This window comes from Sphaeramia orbicularis, chromosome 8, assembly GCF_902148855.1.
Source record: "Sphaeramia orbicularis chromosome 8, fSphaOr1.1, whole genome shotgun sequence".
Taxonomy (NCBI): Eukaryota; Metazoa; Chordata; class Actinopteri; order Kurtiformes; family Apogonidae; genus Sphaeramia; species Sphaeramia orbicularis.
The window spans coordinates 47,668,342-47,690,037 of record NC_043964.1 but is presented as its reverse complement, the minus strand read 5'-3'; the positions used below and the strand labels follow the sequence as shown (position 1 = coordinate 47,690,037).

General features: G+C 39.1%; 1 protein-coding gene across 4 annotated transcripts in view; it reads right to left on the bottom strand.

The window, feature by feature from the left end:
• hoxb3a (homeobox B3a) overlaps positions 1 to 21,696 on the bottom strand; it is a 61,974-nt gene that overhangs the window by 19,224 nt on the left and 21,054 nt on the right. The window contains exon 1 of one of the 4 annotated variants that reach the window (XM_030141865.1): positions 11,953 to 12,754. The exons of the other annotated variants lie outside the window; for them this stretch is intronic. The gene's annotated coding sequence lies outside the window, so the exon portion shown is untranslated. Of the gene's footprint in view, positions 1 to 11,952; positions 12,755 to 21,696 lie in introns of those variants that run through there. 4 annotated transcript variants of the gene reach the window in all.

The following is a 21,696-nucleotide window of genomic DNA, read 5'->3' as shown; positions in this document are numbered from 1 at the left end:
AATTGTTTTTGAATGATCCATTTCCCGAATTCAAGTGTTAAAGAAGCCACTGACTCATTTACGCTTAGGGTCACATTTGACGAGTGTAGTTTATGTTGTCTTTTATCCACACGTTAAACACAGAAACTAAAAGATGTTCCCTTGCAAATGAAGTCTAATGGCACAACTCCCAAACACAACCTATTTACCCAAAACCTAAGAGGCCTGGGTTCTAAAATTACTATGAAAATGATTGGGGTGTAACTTTGTGTTACATTAGTTGTTTACTTAAGTTTTTACACATGCTGTTTCTGATGTAGTAAAAAGATCATTATATAATGACTGTTGCAGTCCTGACAACAAAACCAAGGCTATAAATAACCATTTGGTTTCATCACTTAGGACCTACGCTCAGCCTGTGAACTTCAAAAAAATAACATGATCTAAAATGTTTTATCATGAACATTTTTAGCCACATTTTTTGTCCAGAAACAGCAACAAAGAGTCTGGATAATTTCACTCAGTGCATATTAAGCGAGTGAACACCAAGTCAGGCTCAAGGGAGATAAACACATGAATGTATGGATCTAAATAATGACAGTATATGGATAGAAATTTCAACTGTGAATTCTGTGGTTGTGTTGCCGGATTAACTTGAACTTTAACCCACTCATCATGCAGTCGTTATAAGCAACCACTAATTCAAGTGGATCAGATGGCTACTATTTTTGCGGCAATAAAGATTCCTTTCCATATTGGATGGTTTTGTCTTTGTGCGTTTTCTTCTTCTACATCAGCTAACACAGAGGTGGAGTGAAGTTGCTGGTTGGTGCAGAGGCTTCTATCCAAACATTCACATGACCTGAACAAACTTTATCATGTGCAGCCTGCTCTTATCTCTGCCTGGTCTGGTGGTGCCGTCACCGCTCTCCTCAGCCCACACACACATCAGCTCCTTTCCATACCACTGTGTTTATCAAAGCCTATTGAGTGTAACTGTGATTTTAAGTTAGACTGATCTAAACGTTGATGTAGAAGCTCTTTTCTTTGTGTTCATATAGTTTTTGACCTTCAGTCCATTTCAGCACTTAAGTGCGTATACCAGCTTTACTCTTTTCACTACTAAGAATATGCGACTTTATACACTCTGTGGTAAAAGTATCTTCAGAGGTTCACTGAAGAAAGTGACCTTTGACCCGGGGGTGCAATACCTCAGCCCTTAATGATCAACTCACTGGTGTAAAGTGCTCCTGGATGCCATTTTACTATGTGGTATTTTATGTTTTTATCCATAAACCTTTAAGCTTCTTACTAAGACAAGACTGCATCAAAGGTTTGGTTTCACTCTAACTGTTTTTTTTTTTTTGTTTGTTTTTTTATGTTGTCAGTGATGCTGAACAGGACAGACGGCAGAAATGAAACCTTAGTACACTGCTCTAAAACTAACAAATCTACTCAACTAAGCCCAAATGATTTCCTTACCAAATGACTGACCTTGGTTATGAAAGTGTTTTTTCTTTTTCTTTACACCATTTCTTTTTAGAAATATGTTAGTTTCTTTTGCGTTTTTGCAAGATACCATAAACTGGATTCTATCTTTGTCGAAGCTTGATTGGAAATGCTGCCGAGGAATAATCTCACTCAGAGTCAAACCTTGAAAAGCTAAAACCTGTAATATAATTCTCTTAGACCTTTTATAACGCCTTGAACAACCTATCTTTGGGAGTCACCCCACGTTTGTGTTCAGTCACAGGATCTCATCATTAACTGCTACCTCTGCATATCTATGATTAGTAATTAGTATTTTCTGTTTGTTCTCTGTTTTGCTGTTTAGTACAAATATGGACATATGCTGGTGTGCAGATTCACATGCAAAAATTTGATAACTTATTTTTAGGCCTGTATTTCCCCTCGGAAACTCATTTTGTGTTCAATGGTAATCATTGGTAATAAGGAGCTTAATGTTCAAAATCTTGAGAAGTAAACAAAACACTGAAGGACTCAACATGTAAAACTCCTTCACATACTAAATAACCAACATAATATGTCGAAATAGAGAAACAAACTACAAGCACTCGGAGAGCACAGACCTCCGCCAAGGCAGATCAGTGCCCTGGATTTGGATGAAAATTTCAGGAAATGTTGATACTGGCACAAGGAACAAATGATTAAATTTTGGTGGTGATTGGGGGTGGGGTGGGGGGCACTGATCTGCCTTGGCGGAGGTCTGCGCTGTCTTTTCTAGAATAGCACTTGTAGAGCGCAGACCTCCGCCAAGACAGATCAGTGGCCCCCCTTCCCCCGAACACCACCAAAATTTAATCAATTGTTCCTTGTGCCAGTATCAACATTTCCTGAAATTTTCATCCAAATCCTTCCATAACTTTTTGAGTTATGGACGTTATGGACAAACAGACAGACAAACAAACAGACAAACCAACGCTGACAAAAGCATAACCTCCTTGGCAGAGGTAAAAAGTATGTAATTTCTGCCAGCGGCGGTCTCTCTGTCAAACAAATTCTACAAGACAAAGGAGTAAATGGTGTAATGTGGGATCATTTCCTACTGCTGATGGAAATCAGTCATGACAATGGACAATAATTACCTCCGCCAAGGAGGTTATGTTTTTGCCAGGGTTTGTTTGTCTGTCTGTCTGTCTGTTTGTTTGTCTGTCCGTTAGTGTGCAACATAACTCAAAAAGTTATGGACAGATTTTGATGAAATTTTCAGGGTTTGTTGGAAATGGGATAAGGAAGAAATGATTAATTTTGGTGGTGATCGGGGGTGGGGGGGGGCCACTGATCAGCCTTGGCGGAGGTCTGCGCTCTCCGAGTGCTTCTAGTTTGCAAATGTATATAATATTCTTTCATGTTCTGTCATTTCCGTTAATGAGAATAGGAAAAGCTACAAGAAACTTTAAATGAATAATTAAATTATTGTTAGTCAGTGTTACAGTTCTATTATTATAATGCAGGCCTTGTTTTATGACTATGTTTTAATGTGCAAAAGTCACATATAATAGATTTAATATGGGTTTCATTATATTTTGGCCTGTATGTGTTTGGTTGTTAGTTTAGTGAACTACTGCACACGTTTTCATGAAAGTTGGTAGAAGGTAGGGCACAGGCACTGTAGAGCACTCCATAAGAGGAGGTGGATCCTGCAATTTATTTCACTTCTTCTCTCATTGTGAGATATTTATGAGCCGTGTTGAACATCCATCTAGTTTTACAACTGTATTTTAATGGAAGTTCATTAGGCTTAGAGTTAGAATCATGCAAAAATCCACACATTGCTAATAATAATTTGTCAAAATTACAGAGGTTGTCTGTGATCTTAATCTTATATGAATCTTTCTTCTCTGTAATTTGTAAAGTAAAACTTTCAAATTGCCTTCCCTATTTCAGCAAAATCAGAGGTCCTGGGATAATATTAGTCTCTTGTAACATTTTCTTTTGTTTCCTCAATGCTGCATCTATTGAGCCTATTTCCCAGTCAAGGACTATGGAGGCTGCACTGGTGATGGTAAATGAAAGTCTAAAAAGTGCTAAAACATCTTTTTGTATTTTGTTATCTGTAAGTGATAGCTTTGACATCAGATCAGGGGAATAATGTCACTTAATTCAAGATAAAAACAGACTTCACTTATTCAGTGTTGTGCTGCGTGAAATATAGAACTGAGCTGATTAATTGATTAATCAATTGATCAACTCTTATCAATTAAAAAAAAATATTCCATTAAAATTTTCATTTCCTTAATTTTAAACATTGGTTCCACTGTTGTGTTTCACACAGATACTTATTGTGACGCATATGACACCAGGATCAACACATAGTTGTATGTTAGTTCCATCTTAAATTGTTAGTAAGTTAATAAGTTGGATACAAATGTGTTGAAGACTGCAGTGCACATATTGTTTGTAGATGTTATTTGACTTGTTTGTTGTTGTTTATATCTATAGATATTTTTTATAAATGCTTTTATACTGTTGTTATTGGTGTTGTTTCTATATAGATATCTTTTTATAAAGGCCCATCCTTTATTTTTATACTTTTATGGTTGTTGTTGTTGTTGTAGCTGGATCTGGAATAAAAGACAAGTTGTCATTTTCAGACATGTCTGTTTCACATTTTTATGATTTTTTTCCTATTGAAATAATCATTTAATCGAATCCAATCAAACAAAATAATTGATAGCTAGAGCTCTAATGAAATACAAATTTGGGTTGTTAATGTTCAAATAACTGTAGACTTCATGGGAAGTCAAATATTTTCTAGTTTCTGTGTTAATCATATGGTGAAAACACAAACTAAACTACATCAGTTCAGCTGTGGCTCAGATGTAACCCTAACCCCCTATAGCCCTTGGTGACTTGTAAGTTAACTTGTTGCCTCTCTGTTTTTTACCTTTGCATAATTCAAAGTCTCTCTCTCTGACTTTTTACCTTGTGGGGAACCAAAGCAACTACTGCCACTCCCTCCTAACAATCAGTCAGTTTCCATTCTTTTTCTTTTCTTTTCATCAACTCCATTCTGACATATCCTTAAAGTGTAATGAGCTTGAACAACCATGGCATCATCACCTCAGCAGCACCGCCACAGACCCGGCCACACCAAATGGTCAAGCGACGACAAACCCAGCACAGCAACACGTTTCAGCTCCTCCCCTCCAAACTCTGTGTGGATGACACATATGTTTCAATGCTGTTTTTCGGAGGAGAGATATGCACTACAGAGAGAAACTATTCCTCTGCTTCCTGTCAGAAATTAAAGTCAGGTCTGGGAATAAAGACTCTGTTTGGTTTGGTCTTTGTCCAGTACTCATACACCAAAAAAAAAAAAACTCATTACATCATACGTACCTTAAAAAACCTTGTCCATTAATTGTGAAATGGAAGGCCTTGATGGATTGGCTTAAGAGAACTGAGAAAACTCTACCTGTTTGTGTTCATGGGAAATATGTTGATCCGACAGTCCCTGTGAGTATACACATCATAAGCTATTCATTTCACAAGTTCTCCAAATTATATAATTTCCATGGGCGTGTTCAACATGTTTCTTAAAACCTCAAACCAGATACTTCTCAGTTACATCTAACAGCTTCGCATGTGTTTTACACCAGGGGGTTAACTGGAGCATGGAGGTAGAAACACCATCCACCGTGCTTCGGATGCACATCCAGTTATATACTTTTCATTCAGAGTTGTGAAATATGAACAAATCATCTACTCCTACAGCCTGTAGACACATAACTGAGGCATGACGCTCATCATGTCCACAAAGACCCATTTGAAACAAGCTGCTGCTGACGCACACAAACTTGGTTTCCAAGTGGACCTGAATTTCTTCTACAAATTATTAACAAGAGTCAGCTTTAGTCCCATTGAAAACATCTAATTGAAAGTACCTGTGTGATTGTTTTCTAAAGGAATAGAATGCACAAATAAACATTTTCTACTTAGCCTGGCCATTTTTCAACCCAACTGAGAAAGGGAAATCTTTGTATGGTACCTTCCGAAAACCATGGATATGTTTTGTAATTTGTCAGGAAGGCAAGAAGTAGTAGGGTGGATGGAAAATAAGCAAAACTGATCCTAAACTTGCATTGCAAATTTTGTAAGCTTTTATGTTTAAGCTATGGTTGTAGTTAGGGAAAGATAATGTGTTGTTTATGTACAACTTTGTGGACTTTCAAGCCCTTGAATCTTTTGTTAAACTTAACCAAGTGCTGTCTTTACTTAAACCTATCCATACAAACTATGCATATGGACATCGATTTGATAAACGTATTTGTAATATCTGCCATTAGGGGTCTTTCAATCACAACAATAGCAAAAAAAACCAACCAAAAAAAAACAAAACATTAAAGTTGAATCTTAATGTGAACTCAGAAATTTATATATATATATATATATATATATATATATATATATATATATATATATATATATATATATATATATATGTATATATATATACACACACACACACACACACACACACACACACATATATATATATATATATATATATATATATATATATATATATATATATATATATATCCACATACACAATATTTTGCACTTATTCATGCACATTTCTTTTACTTATCATACTACTTACTTATTACTTACTACTTTTACTTCTTATATATTGCCAATATTTCTCTGGTATGTGTGTGTGGGTAAGGTAAGTGTGTGTGCTACTTTTTTTTTATACCTACAGGGTGGGGAAGCAAAATTTACAATATTTTGAGGCAGGGATTGAAAGACAGTGTATGGCCAAATAGTTTATTGAAAGTCATGAAAATTTATTTGCCACAAGAAAATTTACATAATACAAAATGTTTTTATTCTATGTGTCCTCCTTCTTTCTCAATAACTGCCTTCACACACTTCCTGAAACTTGCGCAAGTGTTCCTCAAATATTCGGGTGACAACTTCTCCCATTCTTCTTTAGTAGTATCTTCCAGACTTTCTCGTAATAGTTTTGCTCATAGTCATTCTCTTCTTTACATTATAAACAGCCTTTATGGACACTCCAACTATTTTTGAAATCTCCTTTGGTGTGACGAGTGCATTCAGCAAATCACACACTCTTTGACGTTTGCTTTCCTGATTACTCATATGGGCAAAAGTTTCTGAAAAGGTATGGATAATAGTGTTAGGTATGATTATGACATCAATATATGTTTGGTTTCAAAACAACTGACGTAGTGCCTGCTGAGAAAAAACAACTAAATGTTCATTGTAAATTTAGCTTCCCCACCCTGTACATGGAGCAAGTGCAACACACAATAATTTCCTTTTGGATAAATAAAGTATTCTGAATCTGAATTGGATTCTTAATTTAGTAGAAAACTGTTAATATGGTGAGACTAAACATATCACCAAAATTTGAGAAAATTTTGTTCATTTAACAGAGACATAGTCATATTTAAATATTTCAATGTGAAAATGCTACATTCTGTGTGTTTAAAATAATATAAACTAACAAAACATATCTGAAAAATTGCATGTTCCTTGGTTTGTGGAAACCTACAGTGAAAGTTTTTTTTTTTTTTTTTTCTGGTAAGTGATGACCTAAACCCAAAAGACCCAGCCATGATGAAACCATTTTAATCATGCTCATTTTGAGTTTCATCGTGTGTTGCCAACATTTGGCTGTGGAAAATCCTGCCTTGCTTTAGGCAGGGTTGTCCTCCTCCTGCATCAGAAAGCCATGCCATCAGCGCCTTCCTTTGACAGAGAGTTAATCTTTATCAGAGATGCTAATCTTTAACCTCAAGCTCAAAGAAAACCCTGACACAAGAAGAGAGAGAGAGAAAGAGAGAGAGGCTGGGTGTTTGGGGGGTGGGGTATGTTGGGGGGGGGGGCAAATTGCCCTTTTTGCTTCTGGACCATGAAAAGTGCCAAGCTCACCAAGTTTGTCAGGCATCAGAGGAACAGGGATGGATGTGTTTGCTTCGGTGTGTGTGTGTGTGTGTGTGTGTGTGTGTGTGCGTGTGTGTGCTTTAAGTAGAAGGTGGATGGTGGAGCAGGATGCATATCTGACCATAACTTTAATGAACTATAATTAAATATTGCATATTAAAACTTGTGGAATGTGTCCGGGTGTTATTTTGAAAGAATTCCCAGGATTTGAACTTATACAGGATTTCTAAATATTTTATACTATGTTTGCATGAATCAATAATTAGCTGTTGTGACCCATCACAAAAAACAACAAAGGACTAGTTGCTTTCCCAATACTGAGCCTGCATTTATTGTTAATATTAAATCTCTAGTTTCATTGGTCACTGAGCTTCCCTTACATACTCCATCAGCAGCATTCACACCTGTCAGTGTCATAAAAGGGACATATTATGATCCGTGTTGTAAAGCCATCATACCAGAGGCTTCAATTATTGTTGTTTGAGGAGAAAAGACAGTTTTATGTTGCATAAATATAGTAGGAGTATTTCAGTGGTCAATATAAAATACAAAACTTGCCTGATTAGTAAAGAGGAGAGATAGGGAAGTCAAGGACATCCATGCCCACTGTCCTAGGAGAAGAAATGCACTGTGTTGGATCCATATATATCATTATGACATGAAGTCAGTTAACCCTAAATGATTAAAACTACTGTGTCACAAAGTGCTCTGATTATCATACATATGATATTACTTTGCAGAGGATCAAACTTTCATACAAATATTGTAACTTCTGATGTTAAATATTAGTAAAGTCTAAATAAATTGTGTTTGATACTAACAGCAAGGCTCCATTTCAACTTTTATGATTTGCAGTAACTCATTACTAATGGTTTGACATGTTCAACAGATAAATGATAATGATAATGTGACGTTTAACAGAATAAATATATTGAAAAGCACAGCAGTAACTTGATTTTGCCAAACAGTGAATCTGAATATGCATGTGAAAACAATTATTAGGTCTGTCCCAGTTTGTACATAATTACCTACATGTTTATTGACACTCACTGAAATTATTTTGCATCACTGAGATACTAATATCCTTTATCATGGATGATATGTTGATGCCTATGTGTTTAAGTGTTCCACACCAATAAGTGGCTTAACTCTGATTACTGAGTACTTTAAAAGCTTTTAAAATCTAAATGACTCAGGGCTGTTACAAACTGACTGCACTTAATGTCTTTATCACATCTTAATTGTATTTTAACTGGATTTTAAAACTGTATTTTATTCTGTATTTTTAATTGCTTTTAATTGTATCTTGTAATTGTAAAGCACTTTGTGACTCCCTGTCTGTGAAAAGTTCTCTATAAATAAAACTTACTTATTTACTTAAATAATGACATACTTATAAATCATGCATAAATACTGTATATGGGTTGAGTTGTTGCAAGTGACTATGGGTATGAAGGTAAGTGTAAGTGTGTCCGACTGCTCTTTGAGAAGAGTTCATGTCTATAGTACAGTGGGCCCTTCAGTTTAAAATGTACTAATGCCGATGACTTGCATGAATTTTCCATTAAACAGTCCAGGCCTGTGTAGAAAATACCTGGCTACATTTGAGTAATAGGCAACAAACCCTGATGCTACATTACAGAATGGTATGTGATTCACACTGAATTGTAAGGTTACAAGCAGGTTGTTCGTCCTCTGAAAACCACTTAGTTTAATGACTAAGCTTTGTTTTGTAGACTTCTTTTAATTGTGTATCCATCTGTCACATCAGGTATTTTATGCCCACTTTGGCTGCATGTTAGTCAAAATATATATAGTCAAAGACACTCAGTGATATGCGTATGTAGTAATTTGTGGTTTGGCAAACCTTAAACAATTGATTTTCTTAAGTTATTATTATATTGCTTTGAGGCCTGATTACGCTGAGTGTTGAACAACCTGCACCAGTAAAACAGGCCTGTATCCATTTCCTTACAACACACTCATCTTCTGACACATAGATCAGAAAAAGAAGCCAGTGATTGTAATATAATCAGGCCACTTGGCCCAGCAGCAGACGGGCCTGCGATTAAGCCTGTTACACCAGGAGAAAGCGTCTGTATGGATCTGGGCCAGACCTGTCAGACTTTATACACTGCTACAGCGTTAGGCATGCTTGCCCCCACTCTTTTACTCTGATTGGTATTTTGCCCATAGTTTGTCAGTGATGTATGAAAAAATCAATTAAATCACAACCGTGTTGGGAGTTGCTGTGGGTTTTACATGAGTTTTAAGTCACTCTACCCGGAAGTGAGTGGAAACCACCAAGGTCAAGTGAGCTTCCAGAGGAGCTGTTGTTTTTATCCTTTCACAGGTTCTATAGCTTTAGCATTAGCATCATCTGAACCATCCATGAGGTATCTGGATTCTAACTACTCCATTTTGTCAATACGAGACTCCACTAATTATGTAAAATTAGTTGGTAGGCTCAATTAAAGAAAAGCATGTTGATATTTTTTGCCTATTTTCATAATTCTGCATGATAGTAATGCACAATAGATTCATGCGAGGTGGCCTCTGATGGAAATGTATGTGTGTGTGTGTCGGGGGGGGGGGTACAGCATTTCTATGGTTTGTCTCATGTCCCACATGTGCAACAATACCAAAATGTGTGATGTACATGAATTCAAGCAGATTTACATGTAAATGTGAAATAAATAACTTTAACTTTGTAAATAGCAAACATTCAAGGCGATAAAGCTCAGACATGCTAAAACATAATCTGCTGTAATGTTAAAGGTCTTACCCATTTCTCCACATTGTTTATTGGGATCTGATCATCTAAACCCTACTGATATTGACTGGCACTTAAAAATGTTTGAACTGTGTATTTATCTATCCGTAAATTATGTACGCTGAATAATTTGTCATCTTCTAACTGATACTGGGGTCTATAATCCTCTACTGATTGAAATATTTCCAAACAGGTAGATTACTGGTTAGTAATTTTCTTAGAAAACTTTTTTCTGTAAGTGCTACCATATTCCATGTGCATTCAAGAAAGACAAGGTTACAGCCTACAGTCGGTTAGTAGATTGGCTAATAGAGAAATTTTTACTTTGAACGAGTGCACAAAGTTTTAAACACAGGTTAGCTGTGTCAAATGCAGCTCTTTGTAACGGTTACCTTATTCAGGAAATGATGTACAAAGGATAGTCAGAGTGATAGCAAATATTTACAAACAAGTTCACATTTCTCACACTTTCTAAATGCAGCCTATAATAAGGTAAGTCGTGATTATTCAAAAACGTGGGTTACCACAGAAACATATCTATCTATCTATCTATCTATCTATCTATCTATCTATCTATCTATCTAGCTATCTAGCTATCTAGCTATCTATCTATCTATCTATAGGCTTGAAAAAAACTATAAAACTCAATATATAGAAAACCTGGTTAAGCTACACAAAGTGAAACACAATATACAAACTATATTACACTAAACCATTTTCACTTTTTTTTTTTAACTATTTGCCATCACTTTCAACCATCATCATTATCTGTGCACAAATATTTGGAAATGCTAGAACAGATAATAATTAAACACAACAAACATCACAATAATTAAAAAACAAAGCTAGCTCGGACCAAGTGAAACTATTAGCCATTACTCATTCAGCTAGTTTTGTCCACCACACTCATTTTACTTGAATACAGCTGGAGTGGTGCTCTGTAAGCATTAAGGCCACCCTGTAAACGAAAATTGTTCTTAAATGTTTTTTTTTTTTTTTAAAGATTGCTGTTAAATGACCTGATATGCCAGACTAAGGTAAAAAAAAAGGAAAAACTTACTGAATTAGGGTCATATATAATCCAAAATGAAATGCAACTTGAGGAGGCATGGGGTAAGGCCTTGACAATTTGTGGATAGAAGTGGAGTAAATAAAGGAGGGGGTAGTAGGTTCCAGAGTAAGCAAGAAGCTGCCCCCCCCCCCCATCATAAATCACAGAGTGGCCAACATGCATCTTCTTTCCTAACACCTATCAGCCCCCTATTCATTCACTATACGACTCACTCTGTCTCTGCTTGTCACACGCGCATACCAGCACACCTATCTATGCCCAAACCACAAGTAAACTTCTCTCTAAATACACGGGGGGGGGGGGGGGGGGGGGGTATTTCGTCCCCTTGTCTGCTACCTATTCTGAGGCAATCTTTCTTCAGCTGCCTTAACGCACAAACACACACACACACGAAGAAGAAGAAGAAGAAGAAGTAGAAGAAGAAGAAGAAGAAGAAGAAGAAGAAGAAGAAGAAGAAGAAGAAGTAGAAGAAGAAGAAGAAGAAGAAGAAGAAGACGAAGAAGAAGAAGAAGTGGGCTAGTAACAGAGCCAGCACGCGGGCACACCCCGCGTATGCCTCTGTGAGCTGGAGAGAGACCACGGTCACACAACAGATAATTAATGACATGTCGAGCGGCGGAGCGCATGGGATGGGGACGCCTCGGGAACACACACCGGGACACCGAGTTAGAAGCATCCCGACAGACCTTACCTGCTCTGTCTCGGCGGCTCTGTCCTCCTGGATCTTCTGACGGTACTACGTTGGCTATTTCCCCTGGATGCAGCCTCTTTTTACGGGTGTAAGGAAGACCAGACAGCGCCTTCTTGGAAAAGAGTGGACGATTTTTTGAAAAACTGCAAGTGCGTAATTACGCGCAGCCGGACAAGACAGTGTCGCTTTTTTGCTAAGAATCTTTCGTACTCAAAAGGGAACTAAAACAGCTAATGAAAATTAATTCAAGTCAATTAGGCGAAATTTAGATATAACTCTTTCCTGTCCATCTACAAGTCTCGGTAACATAATGTAAAAGAGACAGCACGCTCTTCCGTGGCCGTTTTGGGAAAGCCATAAATCTTGAGCGGCTGCGCCATAAATCTTTCACATTCAAAGCCCACCTACAGCACCAGTCTGACGGGGACTGCTCAGTCTGGGGCTCGTAGTCGCTTCTTTACCCTAAAAAACACATTGCGTGCGCGCGCTCACCCCCTCCTCCGCCAATGCGCCGGGCTGCTGCAAGATTCCCCCTATTTCCTTCTGGCGAGGCCGGTGCGTGCCTGACCGCGAGTACCACGGCCAGACAGGCAGCCACAGCTCGCGCACCCCCTTTTTTCTGCAGTCGTCTCTCACCACAAAGAAAATCCACGGGTGTCGACGCGCCAGCAGGCCTGAACTACGATGACCGAGTGTCCGCCGGTGCCTTTTACTGACTGAGCCTCTTCCTATCTAACCCTTTCAGTTCTAAACTAGGGGAGCAGAGTCATCATCATCCTCTTCTTCTCTTTCTTAAATACCTGGTGTCTGTTATTCAATGCTTAAATCCACCCTCAGCTCAACCTAACGCGTGCTGTTTAGTTGTGTTGTTGCTTTGCTGATGTAGTGTAACGGCGGATACGTTACACCACCCTGCTGACCTGTAACCTCTGGTATTTAAATTATCTAGATTTCGTCCTTCTTTATGCGTTTTAATATTATATCTGTCATTAAAGACCGTCAGAGTGAACATAGCCCGGTTCCTCTGTTCCCCTGTTTATCTTCTGATGGTTCTCCAAACGCGGACCTCTTTAGTCCCGGATTTGCTCTTGCCGGATCGTCAGATTGACATCGTGAACTGTTTCTGAACCGGGCTGCGAACTGACAGGCCTCCAGAACACAGGGAGTCGGGTAGAAAGGAGGGGTGGGATGGGACGGGATGGGAGGGGGTGAGTCGAGGGGTTCTGGTTCTTGTTCCTGTCCAATAGTGGAGTCTGGTTGAGGTGCGCCGATGGGGTTAGGAGGTCCAGCCGACCTGCGGTGTCTGTCCAGATGTTGGTTATTACATGGCGTCAAACTGAGCGGCGATCAGAGGAAAGGAAGATGGAGATGGAGATGGAGAGAGGGGAGCAAGAGCAGGCTATCCGCTGCGATTTGACCTGTGCGTCCACACAGGAAACGGTTTCCGTCGTGTTTCGCTTATTTACACGTTCACTGGTGCAACATTTACACATAAGCGCATTTCGGGTGCATTAAAGTCAAAACCATGGACACTGACCCAAATTAAACCAAAACTGAATGCAGCGTAAAATTGATTTTACTATACCGACCAGTTTCGCTAACCAAAATAGCAAGGGGGAATTTCCAGAATCACATCCCCCCTCAGGACAAATAACTTAGGCGAATACAACTATCACATGTGCTCTTAAGACCTTCACAGGGAACTGGGAAGAATGAGATTCAGATTGTGTCCTGGTGCATTTTAGGAGCAAACGGATAGTGTTGTTAATGCACGCTTCTGTCCGTCACACTGTAAAAATATCCGTTCAAATACATGCAACTGCCTCCATGGCTTTCACCGTGAAGATATTTGTGTTATCAGCCCACGCGTGTAGACATGTTTTCACACACACACACACACACACACACACACACACACACACACACACACACACACACACACACACACACACACACACACACACACACACACACGAGGGGTGCGAGAGAGATAAACTGGCGAAGAGAGAGAGAGAGTTCAATTACACCCAAACAACGCGTTATTTTTAGCTTGTCTTCGCTATGATAAAAGAAAAAATGCAACCGGACAGGCAGGAAGAGAGAGAGAGAGAGATGGAGAAGAGGCTCGCGCACCGTTTGTTCCCCCTTTGCCCACGGTGGAAACATTTCCGGTTCGGTCTTGTCTGTCTTATCGCTCTCGTGCATGGAAGAAGAGAGAGGAGAGAAGGAGTGAGAATATAAAACAAAAAAAAAAAACAAAAAAAAAAAAACATCTATGCTCGCGGGCTCTGGATACGGTTTCAGCCGCTCATTTTTCACGCGCTTTGAATCACTGCCCTCGCACAGACGATTATAAATTAGCACGAGGGCTTCTTATTGATTTATTTCCGAACGGGTAATAATCTCCACGCGAGGAAGGGCCCGGGAAATACCTGGCGCATGGCTCACGAGACTGGATACCCTATCAGAGATACGGAGATTTAGCGAATAATAAAAAAAAATAAAAATAAAATAAAATAAATAAAGATAAAAAATAAATAATAATGAATAGATATAATAATAATAATAATGATAATAATAATAATAATAATAATAATAATAATAATAATAATAATAATAATTTAACATCAAGGCTGATTTAAACCCATTTTAACTTATTTTCTCGCCACTTAAATTCGCTTGTTAACACAGATTTATGAGGCCGAGCCAAGAGTTTGGATTTATGTTTTTGAGGATTTCCAGCATCCACTCCACTTTTTTTGAATCCACATTACCCAAAATTTTGCTGTTAGTCGTCACAAACCTTTAAATGTCGATTTATTCAGCTGTGATATTTTTTACAGAAGGCGAATTGGAAAAATGAATACCCAGCGTATGGACATATACACATATAATTCACGTTAGTGCCGTTAAGATTTGGGGGATACTTTACATTTAAATGCTTTTTAGTAGTAGTGCTCTTCTATGTCATTGAGCTATTTGCAAAAGAGCACAGAAAACAGACTAAATATCGTGCAATTAAAGTCTAAAACCTTTTTTTTTGTTGTTTTTTTAATTTGTCATCAACAGAGGTAGGAACCCTAATATTCACGCTAAATACCTTTGAACAATATTTGCCGGTTGTTACAATATCTTATTGCGTATTTTGCGTGTCTTATGTATTATTTATATTTGTACATTTTTATCTCTAAGTTTTGAAACGTTTTAACACTATACATATTTTAAAACATTAACATTAAAACGTTATCTCTTTAAATTGATAAACAAAAACACATCCCGTTCTGTGCAGGAAAACACTCCTTGACGTATTTTGGATCTGCGTGGAACTTGGATCTTGCGTGGGAGCATTACAATGACCGAGACAATATGGCTGCCAGTGAGTGGGAAGATCCGCCTTGTGTGAAGCCTTGTCCGCGTGTTGCTTTGCTTTCTTCTGCGCGTGTCTGTCAGATGCGTGGGACTTAAACCGACCTTGTATATGACCAGAGACGCTAATATTATAGAAACAAACAACATGAACAGTATTGTTCTTTTTGGTTAGTGTTTTCAGCCTTTTACGGACTTAAAGATGCCACGGTAAGGAGCTCAACCAAAATGATTCCACCCGTAACTGGATAAAATAGAAGAAAACATTAAATGTAGGTAAAAGACAGTGTTTCTCTGCGAGTCTTTTTCACATACGAACGTCCATCCTTTTAAATGCTGAAGACGCGTCATTATTTATTTATTTATCTATTTATTTATTCATTTGGCAGGGAAAATGCAGTCAAACATAGTTACAAGTTTGTAGATGATATGATGCATCTAGAGTTTATAGCTAGTGCTACTGTCGAAGGAATCGCAGAACACCACCCTGGTTTAACAGTGGCGGTGTAGGCTAAAAAATATAAGACGTCAATCTTAAATAATGTTTTTACTTTCATGCGCATTATTGGTGTTATATTTGTGTTTTTCTCTTGGTGCCATTGTCCTGGAGTATTTTTTGGTGTGAATAAACCTGCCACAAACGCACAACAGTAGGCGCCATTCTTGTTCTATAAGCTGCGCATAAAACGTTGTGTTTTTCATAGTGACGCCAAGAACAGGCTCTTTTTCCGAATTTCAATATCGGTTCAGAACAGGAGTGCATTAGTGAAGGGTAAATGGAATAGGAAGGAAGAGAAGGGAGGCCTCAAGAGCTGAAATTCAGCCTCTCTTTTAGCTCGGATAATAGATCTCAGACGGCCAGTGATATCATTTCTCAACACTGTTTCAAATATTTTAAGTATTTCAGCTGATGTGGAGCTATCGTGTCAGACAAAACACACTTAACAGTGGACACATGCCTGGGATAAGATAAGATAAACCAAGCGCTCCTGCTGTCTCGTTTCTTTACTTTGTATGATTTTCAGGCCAAGATGATGTTTTTTTTTTATTCTATGTCAAGTATGGTTCCATTTAAAACTTTTGTCTCTGTTTGTCCGCAGCAGGCGGCCTGAGTGGCGTTTGGAAATATGATTTCGACGCTTCCCTGTCATCCAAATCAGATATAAGGTTGAGATATCCGGATAAATATATAAATGTATGAAAAAAGGAGGGGAAATGTGCCTCTCCCCCTCTCTCTCCTCTCTTGTCCTCTCTTCGTGTCTTTCTCCATCCACAGAAATGAGGCTGGATATTGTTTTTGACACGGCGGCGGACAGCACGAATACATATTTGGAAACGTGCTGCCATCCTCGCTGCTGCTGCCGTTATTATATGATGGGAAGCCGTGCAGCCATTCTAATTTGGTTACACTAAGGTTTGCACTGGTAGTGATGGCCAAGTGGGGAGGTAGGAGGGAGGGAGAGAGAGAGAGAGAGAAAGAGAAAGAGAGAGAGAGAGAGAGAGAGAGAGAGAGAGAGAGAGAAAGAGAGAGAGAAAGAGAGAGAGAAAGAGAGAGACGGGTGGATGCAGAAGGGAACAGCACTGGAAATATAACTGTGGAGAAGCCTCATTCTATCCATCCATCCATCCATCCATCCATCCATCCAGAGCTGCAGGAAACACATGCCTACAGTTGTGAATGTTTGTAAATAAATACTTAAATATATAAACACAATCATCTTACCATCACAATTACTGTTGTATTTATGTAACATCTTGTGGGCCTGTAATAAATCTGCCTAATGTTGTGTTCACTGTCTGCATTTTTTCACTTGAAAGCTGACCAAAAACAAAAATTAATAATTAATTAACAATTTGAAATGAATAAATAAATCACACAAGCACCATTTTTATGAGTTATGGGGTTTGGTGATAAAATTATGTTTACACCTTTCCCACCACTACCCCCTCACTTTCTACTCGCCTAAAATAAAAAGGTACCACAGCCATTCCCCAGTTTCTGATTTTCTCCAGCCATGTACCACAATTTTGATACAACACACGTGAATATGGGAAAAGACAGACAAATAGCCTAATTTCAATACCAGATTAAAAGAGAAGAAGAAGAAGAAGAAGAAGAAGAAGAAGAAGAAGAAGAAGAAGAAGAAGGTCTGATTCCCTGTGAAGGATTTGAGCAAAGGCAGAGACACTGAGTGCTGACATGAATAATGGCGCCCTGCTCCATTCCAGCAAGCATCCAAAGAAAACACACTGGAAAAAAATGCCGGGAGAGAGAAAAAGAGAGAAAAAAAGTTAAAATAAATTAGTAAAAAAAAAAAAAATCAAAGTCAGTGTGCAGTCTGCTTTTACACAAGTTAACTATTCGAGCCCCATAACCAGATGAATCAAAAGCAAAGTATTTTTCACTTAATGCAGAAACAGACTAGTTGACATAATTTAAATTCCAAGTTGTCCCTTAACTCCTGTCAGTGCACAAAGCAGGTACATGATGGTATTCAGTTAAAAGCAACGGCTCAAGGCTAAATGTGCCTGAACCGGTGTCTTAAGCCTGACTCCACCGACAACACCTCCCGGGTAGGCAGATGAGATCCCCCCCCCCCCCCTCGGGCCGGCAGGTTCCCTTTTTTATGAGATTTGATGGCAGCCAAGGCGCGCCCGTTTGCCAAATTTAAACAAATCTCCAGTTAATTGGTCGCCGCAGTAATTCAAGACCTTGAGTTAGCAGCCAGCCACTGTCACACTGAGCACGGAATAAAGAAAACACCCCTTGTAATAATTAAGTCTAAGAAGGGGGAAAAACGTGGAGGGGTGTGTGCGAGGGCATGGCAAATGAAAAGGTACGGAGAAGGAGGGAAAAGGAGGCAGTGGAATAAACAGAGCCGGAACCCGAGGAGGAGGAGAACCGAAAGAGGAGCCCGTGGCGAGATCTGTTCCTCTTGTTCTTCTTCCTCGTTCCGGTGTATCATCGGTCCATCGACCGTCATTTTTCCCCCTACCGTTTTCCCACAGCAAGAGGGGAAAAACATGATTTATCGCAGGCGACACCATAAACAACAGCACTCTCTCACAAACACACAATGGCAGCCCCGGCCGCACGCTGACACCATGCCTCACTATAAATCAAGAGAAGTAGCTGGGAGAGAAAAAAAAAAACACGAAGAAGAAGAGGAGAGAGAGGGGGAAGAGGAAGAGTGGGAGAGAGAGAGAGAGAGAGAGAGAGAGAGATGGACGGGGGAGTTAGGCAGATAGAGAGAGATGTTGAGGCAGACAGGATGATGGGGGAAAGATGGAGAAGAATATCCAAGTGCTTCTTAAAATATCACCAGCCACCGGGGCTGCTCCCTCTCTCTCCTCCCGGTTTGCAGCGGCTGCACCGCTTCAACCTATAAACAATGGCTGATGATGATGATGGGTGGGGGGTGATGTGTAAACAACACGACAGCACAACATGCACGATGAGAAAACACGGCGAAAGATGGCTTATGTGTTTTTTTTCGGGCATATTTACCACGATGTTAAAAAAGCCTATGATTCACTGAGGAGAGGGATGCGGGCGAAGGCGGCGCAGCGGCGTAGAGGATGAGGAAGAAGAAGAAGAAGAAGTAGTAGTGTGGTTCCCCCCATGCAGTTTCCCTTCCTTCCTTCCTTCCGCAATACTCACGGTGTCCACAACGACCCGCAAGACGCACACCCGTCCAAATTTGTTTTATTGCAGCCTCCTTCTCTCTTTTCTCTTCCTCTCTCTCTCTCTGTTGGCGTTTCTCAGTGTCTTCTCTCTCCCCCTCTTCCTCTCTCTCTTCTTTCTCTCTCTCTCCCCCTCTCTCCGCTGCTATAGGGGGGCTTGTATTTTTTTTTTTTTTTTTTTTTTTGAAAGGACAGTTGAATTTTCCACGTCAGACACACACACGCCGGAGCAGCACCATGTCGAACCGTTATATTCTTGACGAATACATATCTATTCTGCAACCTCTGCATTAATTATTTAATGAATCACGTGACATGTTGATCTGGGCGGGGGTGTAAGAGACAGGATGGTTGTTGGTGTGTTGGGGGGGTATCCATGCGCCTCTCCTGTTCATGGGACCCACCCGGATCGGTCCAATGAGGTACTGTGTGGTGCAGGACTGCTGTGTGTTTTCAGTTGTAAAATGAACATAAAAGCGGCGAGAGCAGTTGTGTTTACCTTTCAGCTTTATGTGCCACAAAACTCCGAGGAAGAGGCAGGGCCAGGCCTGTGACAAACACACACAGACACCTTTAAATGATGATTGTCACCATCTATGTTCGTTTTTAAAAAATGACTGTACGCCTCAGACTCTTTCTTTGTTATTCCTCACTGTCATCTCTTTCTCAGTTCGCAGTTAGTCTGCAGAACAAGGGGGATTCCTTATACTGTCTCCTATCACAGCTCACTGTATCTGTTTTGGCAAACACTATAATTTTTTCCTATTATTTCAGCCTTTACAAAGATGATGACAGTTTAAAGCACGGGCATGTTTTATCTGTAGGAAATACGCAACATAGTTTATTGCTCTCATTCTGTCATATTTTAACTCCCTACAGCTTAGAAAAATATTTATCAGCATCAAGACTCAAGTAACTGTTTCACGCAGATAAATGTATGTTTAGCTGCATCGACATCTGATATTTACGGACAAATAAACTTAATTAATATCCCTTTTTTTTTTTTTTTTTACTATTTTATTATATGCAGGAAGAAGAAGTGAACGCTTTGCACGCGCAGCTCTTTTAGCCTATTAACTTGTCCTCCTCGTGGGGTGGCTTTGTGCACGAACAGTAATTTATTTAAGAAAATGAGCAATTTATTTGTTTGGAAGGTAGGGTAAGCTAACGGACAGGCAGACAGGTAGAAGAACTGTTAGAGAAACAGAAGGAGACAAAGAGAAAGGGAGAGGCTCACGAGACTGTTTAAAGGAGGCGCAAAGAAGAGACGGAGAATGAGAAACAACGGACAGACACCAACCCCTGTCGCGAGGCCGTGCAGGGCAGTAACAATAGGACGCTGGAATCCCTTTCTGAGCTCGAGCTCTGTCTCCCGGTTCCTGAGCTCGAGTCGCCTCAGAACAATGGAGCTCGACACTCTTTAAAAAGAAAAAAAATGAGGAGAAGAAGCAGCTCGGGCTGGGATGTTGGGACAGAGCTAAACCTAGCTGCTGAGAAGCTAACAAGAAACACTTCAAGGTCAAACAATGAACCAAAGCAGCTTCTCCTCAAAGACCCGGACGCTTTCAAAGACCACGTCAGACCACTGGGAAACACAACTCTCACAATATTAGGATGCTGCTCTATGCCAAACTAATCCTCTTTTAAGTGCGTTATATGTATCAATTAAAAACAAACTCAATCTGTTTATACTTTTCTTTGTTAATTTTAAATAGCACTGAAGCCATAAAGATGTGTAATATCAAACGCAATCAGCCAAAATGACTTCCTCCTCAGATAGAGAGGCCAGATTGGAGTAGTTTGTTCCTAAAATATATTTCTACAAGACGACAAAAGCAGAAAAATAATTACGAAATAAGAAACACATTTAGTTCTAATGTTATTACCAATGTAACAGTTGTGTGGTAATTAATTTGTTACTTGTTTCTGACAGAGTAGAAAAAATATATAGGCTAAATATAGCCTATAAATAAAAAATAAAGCGGAGAAAGAGTTCTTTCAAATTGCATTCTAGGCAGTGCGGCGGTTCCCTGAAATTCAACCCACAACAAGATTGAAATCAAACATTTGTGGTGGTGATGATGGCGTCTGTAATGATGGCCATAAATTACAGCAATCACAGTGTGAAACAACAGCTAAGATAAGTAGCACCGGAGACCTGGGCCGGCCTGACAACAGCAGCACGACTCAGCTCTGCAAATTTGGCACAGGCGCAAAGAAAGCTATTTAAAAACAAACAAACAAATAAAAAAACAAAAAAACAAAAACAAAAAAACAACAACATTTCAACAGTCTAAACATCCGAATTATGATCAGCGTCACTTCAACCCGTAGTAAATACTGGCAGCTCAGCAGTGGTGACGATTTGGCTAAGCCATAATGACCAATAGTTATATTTGAAAAAACACAAAGGAATTTAAAAAAATCACTTAATCCATTACATAACAGAGAATATTAGCGATATTTTAAAGATACACTGACAACATAACGCCCAACCTGTGTTATTAGTACATGTATCTCCCGCTACTACTACTACTACTACTAATAATAATAATAATAATAACAATAATAATAATAATAAAGTCCATATAATATGCATCAACGCAGAATAAATAAACTCATGAGGGTTATTATAAAGGTTATTTCAACATTCAATCTGGCAGAAACCCCAATATATGACGGGATTTTGGCGTT